This window comes from Saccoglossus kowalevskii, chromosome 3, assembly GCF_978046115.1.
Source record: "Saccoglossus kowalevskii chromosome 3, keSacKowa6.1, whole genome shotgun sequence".
NCBI lineage: Eukaryota > Metazoa > Hemichordata > Enteropneusta > Harrimaniidae > Saccoglossus > Saccoglossus kowalevskii.
The window spans coordinates 8,453,420-8,461,628 of NC_140643.1; the positions used below are offsets into that span (position 1 = coordinate 8,453,420).

General features: G+C 31.3%; 1 pseudogene; it reads right to left on the minus strand.

The window, feature by feature from the left end:
* Nucleotides 1–512: 512 nt before the first annotated feature.
* LOC102806833 (aldo-keto reductase family 1 member B1-like) lies at nt 513–7,314 on the minus strand (annotated as a pseudogene).
* Nucleotides 7,315–8,209: the final 895 nt, after the last annotated feature.

An 8,209-nucleotide genomic window follows, 5' to 3' on the forward strand; every position in this document is an offset into this window, starting at 1 on the left:
TCATATAGAGACAACAACATCACGTGATCTATTCAATATTTTTTTCGTAATCGAACAACCTCTTTGGATGGAAACCCAAGCAACAATACCCAACTATAAGCTATAATCAATGTCAAAAGGCAATCCGAGAACACACAGGGGACACACAAACTAAACAAACAACACACTGTCAAATCGGTGAGAGAGATACATGGACCTCAAGGCACAACCCAAGAGGTGATGTTATTATTATTATTGTTATAGTTACTTTTCAATACAGTCTATACATATGCAAGAAAAATTACTAGTTGGTGCATTAAGGATTACACTGACCATTTTATATTTGAAATGACAATCAAAACACAAGAATGATTAGGGTTTATGCCTAATTCCGATGTGGGTTTATAATTAACATTTCACATAAGTGATCAATATAGGATTATCCCTTTCTGTCGGTGCATATAAGTGTGATTGCCCGTCTGTTATTGCAAAATCTCCATGTTCCACTTCAAGAATGTCGTAATAATGACGTATTATAGCTGCAACTCGTCATTGAAAGGACTGTGTGGATGATCCTTGAATCTGTAAACAATACATGAATTTAATATTACAAACATGAGTATTTATTAGAATGAATTATGCAGCATAGAAACGTCAAACAAATAATTATCACTATACTCACGTGCTCCAAAGTAAATGAAACACTGTCCAATTACGATTAAGAGACGTCAATGTATCCATATCGTCTGGGGTTAACTTGAAGTCAAATACCTACAGCAAATTAAATGATACATTTATCATTCTAGTCAGAATAAATTTTGGACCACGTGCTTGCTTTTTTTAATTGTATAAAAGGTGAAGTACTTTAAGTAGTTTAATTTAATTTATCATCATTTAACATCATATAGAAACCAGTCACACGTACACACATATAACCAATTTCCACCAATTTGTTTGGACAAAAGATGACATTTCAAACTGATCAGAATCATAAACATCACCAGTCATACATACGTTTAAACCTTATTCACCAGAATGCTTCGCCAAAATATTTCATTTCAAACTCGTGATATACATAAATATAAGTATATACTTTCTTATAGATGTGTGTTCGTTAAACGTACCGCAATATTTTCTTGTATCCGCTTTGGAGTGACACTTTTGGGTATCACCAAACAACCACGATCAATACCATATCTAAGTAACACCTGTGCTGGTAACCTATCGTGTTTCTTGGCGATAGCGAGGACGGCAGAGTCCTTTAATAAATTGGGATCTTCTTCCTTAGCCCTGTGAGTGTAAAATATGTATTGTGTTATGCATTTTATTTTTGTGTCATATGAACATATATGCTGACTGTACAATTCATTATAATCCTTGCATTGGCATTAACTCGTGTAATTTAATGACACATACACCTGATGTGAATACATTATGGCACTGAAAACTCTTACCTATTATAATCAATAAAAGAGCATTTTTATTTGGCAAGTGAGTTACAAGACGGCAGTTAATATATATATATATATATATATATATATATATATATATATATATATATATATATATATATATATATCAGTAATTTTAATGAAAACAAAGTACATTTATCTTAGTAATAGTGACACCTGTTGTTTAGTGTGATGAACCCCCACGGTTGGGTACAGGAGCATAGAAGTTTTTAATTAAAATTGTTTTCCATAAGAAAAATGAAACCATCATACATGGCCTTATAAACAGCCTTTTACTTCATAGTGGGGTGGGTGGAGTAAAGCTGGGATTATTTTTATTACTTTCTGACCATCTAGTTTGCCATTTACCATGTCCATATAAACTAAAGCTCCAGCCAATATCAGATTTGACTACTTGTTTCAAGCTATGGCACTTGGAAATGAGTGTTGTGACATGTGGCAAATGTCCAACTGTCTTGGTTAATAAGATTGGCTATATTTCAACTAGAAACAGGTAAACCAGTATACCTGTATGTACGAAGCCAGTGAATGTTATTCAAACCAAAGAAACTGCATCTATTTATATAAATACACATGGACAGAGAATATTTTCTTGGAGCACTAAATGTGACAATTGCCCTACTGTCTGTGATAAATATACCACACCAGCTACATAGTGCCCGACGAGGAGTTGGGTAGGTAGTGAAGAAAAACATTGACTGAAGCCTGGCAGAGGACTGAATTGTTGTCAACAGCAACAAACATACTGGGAAAGTCAAAGACAGTGAAAAAACAAAAAACAAAAACACACAGGCATATAAATACTAACTTTCTAGGATCTTTATTGACTCCAAGTAATCCAGAGTAGAACGAGATTAATCAACGCTATACTCCGCCATCTTTATTTTAATATTAGATGCAACCATTATTCTGTAGGGGACAACGGGTCATAACTTGAGGGGAGTTAACACCCATGATTTTTAAAATGCCTTGATCAATAAGAGTCTAAGTTACAGGGAACATTATTTTCATTTTTCAGTGGACCAATAAATGCATTTGACAGGAAAATAGAAAAACTCTACCACAACAGCAATTAGAACAGCTTGCTGCATTATAAGTATCACTTCCCTGTCAAATTAGTGGTTCATGCTTATTTGAATCTGAACATAACAGGCCAATTCTATCACACCTTGCTAGGCTTGAACTTCCATCCAATCAGAGCATTCCAAATGAACATGATTCTCCACAAAACTAGAGGGCGCTCTGACCAAAAAATTGCCATGATCTAAATAAAAAGAACTGATATATATATATATATATATATAAATTGAAATTTAAATATATTGTTCATTTTTTTTTTACTAAGTTAATGTTGTAATAATATAAACTAAAACTTTTCTCCTTCTGTATAATGTGGTTATATATGACAATGCGTAGTATTTCTGCTTAACATATAAACTCACCAAGGCCTGTCAATAGCCCCAAGTGAGCTGAATGCGGTGATAACAATGCCTTTCGACTGACACCAACTTGTCAACTCATTTCTGGTAAAATACGGATGGAGTTCAATCTGTAAATTTAAACCAACTATATTGAGTTACGTCACGAATCATGTCTTTCTCATTGATTAGTGATTTGTGCAACGTTGTTTTCTGATCATGTTCTAAATAACACCACTTTTAATGCACTGGTATTCGTTTTTGTGTACATTGCCACATATTACATGTAAAATAATCATCCGTATTCGTACAATTACAAATAATTAAACGTTTTTAAAAGTATATTTCCTTGTACATACCCCTGTATGCATCGTAGGAGCTTTAGATTTTGTGCTTTTCGTGACAAATCGTTTTCAACATTATTCTGGGGGGGGGGGTTATAGTTACTTATAAACTTGTATAGATTATAGTTAGCAACAAATAACAATCATGACCTGGACAAAAGTACCCAGTACATGCCATTGAACTCATTGAAAAATTGTTTCTATATTTTATCCGAAGATTTTTACAACGTGTTATTTTTATCTATATGTCACTGTGTGGCCAAGTTATTTCCCGCTTTTGTTTTCAAATTTTGGTTGATAACAGTTTTCAAAAACATTCCCTCAAAATAACTTCGAAGATCTTTAATACTCGCCGGGACAAATAATTGTCAAACTCTTTATCACATTACAACTGTATTTTTGTGTTTTGTAGCAACATTGTTACCTTATGAACGCAGGGAAAATCCAACACATTTAGTGCGCAAATGGTACGTTCATAACGTTGCGTTTACGAATTGGTGATTGTGTAATTTTATAGAATACAACATCGTGTAACCATAGAAATAAGCGAAAATGATACTATGGGATGTTCTTATTATTCACCCTAGAGGGCAGCATCAAAGATTGACTATATTTTATTTTTGGTTTAGAGCATTTTTAAATATAAATAATGGCTATTTTTCCTTGTTGATTTGACCATTTAGGAATAGAAGTATATGGTGGACACGTAGGGCAACGGATTCTCAGTGATTACAACAATAACAAATTATGTTAGATTTGGCGATCAATTACCACGATCTCTAGTACCGACAAACCAACTGATTCTTCATATCACAGTGAGAATATACTTGATATGCTTGATTTAATGTGATTGTGCCAAGTATGGTTACACGTCTTACCTGGTTTGTAACTGGTTTGTGTTTAGCCACGTCCATAATTCGCTCCAATTGCTTTTGGTTAAAACTGGACACACCAATTGACTTGGCACGACCTTCATCGACAAATGTTTCCATAATCTGTATAAAACGAAGTTAGCATTAGTAAACCTTGACGTAAGTTTTATTTATTTATTTATTTATTTATTTATTTATTTATTTATTTATTTATTTATTTATTTATTTATTTATTTATTTATTTATTTATTTATCTATTTGTTTATTTATTTATTCATCGATTTATTTGTTTATTTATTTATTCATCGATTTATTTGTTTATTTATTTATTCATCGATTTATTTATTTATTCATCGATTTATTAATTTATTCATCGCTTTATTTATTTATTCATCGCTTTATTTATTTATTCATCGATTTATTTATTTATTTATTTATTTATTTATTTATTCATCGATTTATTCATTCATTCATTCATTCATTTATTTATTTATTTATTTATTTATTTATTTATTTATTTATTTATTTATTTATTTATTTATTTATTTATTTATTTATTTATTTATTTATTTATTTATTTATTTATTTATTTATTTATTTATTTATTTATTTATTTGTTTATTTATTTGTTTATTTGTTTAGTAAGTAAGTGAATAAAAAGATCACGCAATTCTATCTCAGAATGACAATTGATATGTGTAGGTAGGTCACACCTTTTCCATGAAATTATAATTGCGTGATATTGCGTTCTATTGACACTGGAACAGATTACTACGCTTGAACATTGCCATAAAACCAAAATATGAGTACATGTTATTATTATAGATCTAATAGCCATTCACAAAGGTGTGAACAAATCAATGATGCTCCATGTTATGGACATATACGCCACTATCTCTCAAAACACACCTGCCAAAAACTTTTTCAAGCACCACTCTGTACTAAATTCAACTATGGAAATGCGCTACTCTATGGATTGCCAACAGACAATAACAAGCCACTTCAACATGCACAGAATGCAGCAGCCAGAATTGTCATGCGTAAGAAGAAACGTGGCCATAAAGCACCTACAATAGATACCTTTAGAAAGAATCTTAAAACTCTCGTATCTACCAAAGCCTTTAACAGCACTAATTGTACAGCGCCTCTGAACAATACGTCGTATTGGATACTGGCGCAATATAAACTTCATTGCTTGATTGATAGACGTTTTAAACTCTCATTATAAATAACCTTATAACAAATATTGTGAAATCGATGGCATTATATTTATATATTAGGAATTAGTACTAATATTAATTAATTAATATTGCAGTTTTGAAAAAAAAAATTTATTTCTTTAAATAACATTAACACAACAAACGACACGACATTGAATGCGCCAATAACGAATGACGAAATTATTCAGTCAATACATAAATATAAAAATGGCAAATCTGAAGGTCCTTTTAATCTTTTAATTGCTGATTTTTTTAAATTTTCATGTGATGAGTCGATAAAATTTGTGAATGCCCTTTTTAACTTAGTTTTTAATACTGGCAATTTTCCAGAAGGTTGGTCAAAAAAGTATTATTATTCCTATGCACAAGAAAAATAGTCGAAATGATCCCGGTAACTATGGAGCTATATCACTCATGAGTATATTTGGAACAATCTTCACCAGTATCATTGAAGCATGACTATCAAAATGGGCAAGGGTTTTTGATATAATCCCAGAGACACAGGCTGGATTTAGGAAGGGCTATTCAACTATTGATCAAATATTTACATTATATGCCATAATTCAGAAACAGTTAGACAGGAAAGGGGGAAAATTGTATTGCCTCTATATAGATTCCCAGAAGGCATTCGACTCGGTTAACAGGGATTTTTTATTGTTTAGACTGGCCAATAATGGTATCAACGGGAAAATGTATGTAATTTTACAAAGTATTTATAAAGATGTCAAATCATGTGTTCGTGAATGAGGGGTCACTTCAAGACAAGGATGCATGATCAGCCCTATTTTATTCTCATTTTACATTAATGAGCTACAAAGCATGTTGGATGACTCTGAGTATAGAGGAATACAATTGATCCCAAACGACATGTTAGAGTTGTTTTCATTATTGTATGCTGACGACATTGCTTTATTTTCAAATTCTATTCTGGGCTTGAAAAGACTAATAAGTATATTGTATGAGTTTACAAACAAGTGGGATCTAAATATCAACTTAATTAAAACTAAAATTGTAGTATACAGAAATGGGGGATATCTCAGTAAATATGAAAAGTGGTATTTCGAGGACAAGCAAATTAGTACTGTTAGTTCATACGAATACCTGGGGATGGTAATTTCATGTAAATGCTCTTTTAATATTACCACAGACAATTTAGCTATAAAAGGCAAAAAAAAAATTATTGCGATCAAAAGATACTTAGGAAATATGCAATGTTTTAAAGCAGTTATGTATTTTAAGATTTTTGACACCTTAATTCAACCTGTACTTACATATTGGTCTGAAATTTGGGGATATGGTCAATATCAACATTTAGAAAGTGTACATAAATCTATTGTAGGCTCCAACTTGGACAGTATTAGGGGATTGTGGGAGACTACCTCTTATTTTGTTACCATGTTAAAAGATGTGTGAAATATTGCTATTTAAATATGGATTTGGTTATGTCTGGTTTAATCAAGGGGTGGGGGACTCTGATATGTTCATGTACAAATTTTGTGAACGGGTCAAGGATATTGAAATTACATTTTTTACTAAAATGTACTGCATGGGACACAATCAGGAGAAAATATCTCCCAAATGAGACACAATCCCCAAATTTGAATACTCCAGTAAAATTATTAAGTTCCTCTAAAAGCCAAATCATTACCTCGTTAGCTCTATTTATTTATAAGTGTTTTTTAATCAAAGATCAAATGAGAATAAGTTTGTATGTGTATAAATATTAATATCTCCATCACATTATATAGTGCTTATATTATCTATTGACACCCTCTACATCTATATGTTCATACATATTTTGTAATATAAATTTATTTCTTGTCAATAATTAATTTGTATGATTGTAATGGGCCGGAGACCATTATACAATTAATAAATATTATATCTTATATATTAACACAATAAACATAGCTTTAGAAACGTGCATGAATTATTTCTGAGTCGTCTTCACTCACCTTCCACGTATCAACGTAGTCCACACCATCTATTAAGTATTCACCCGTTGTCATAGCAGTGTTCAATACATCGTGTTTACCCTTAAAAAATACATGCAATAAAAATCGACTATTACGAATTGACCCATAACGAAATATTCTATGCAATCGAAACAATAATCATCATGGTATGTTGTAAGGAATAGCTTTTAAGCTTAATGAAAATAAGTAGAAGTTGACACAGCAACTATCGTTCGTCATTCAACATCTTCTTGTTAAAAACCAGTAGCCTGGTAATATATTGTATTTTTGTGAATATTTTGGGTCATTTTGTCAAAACCGCTATTTCCGACGACTTCTTGAAAACTACTGATTTTATAGGTGTTTGTTTTTGTTTTGTTTTTTGTGACGATATCAACTATTCTCAATTCTTAGCAATTATTTTTTCATGTTTGATAACAAAATGATATGGAATCATTCTTGATTTTATAGGCGTTTGTTTTTGTTTTGTTTTTTTGTGACGATATCAACTATTCTCAATTCTTAGCAATTATTTTTTCATGTTTGATAAAAAAAATGATACGGAATCATTCTTGAGATGTTTGTGGAATTATCAATAGAAGGGAACTAGAAAAGACATTTTCAAGTTTTTCACATTTTATTCTAGTAAAACAATAGAATAGTTGAATTTTCAAGAAATGCGACACGTATTATGTACAACGTCAGTATTCCTGAAAATCTCATGACTTCCAGCAACAAATAATTTCAATAATTGTAATATGTGTCATGAATTTCTTTTCGCGTATCTGTTAATCTACTTAATTAGCTGATTATTAGCTGAATTGCTGTGTTATGTCTGTCATCGTTTAGGCCTATTTGAAGTTTTGGACGGAACTTGGCTCAGTGATTTGGAACTAATTACAGATAACCGTTGCTATTTTGACATCCGTAGTTATTAATGTAGTGAACG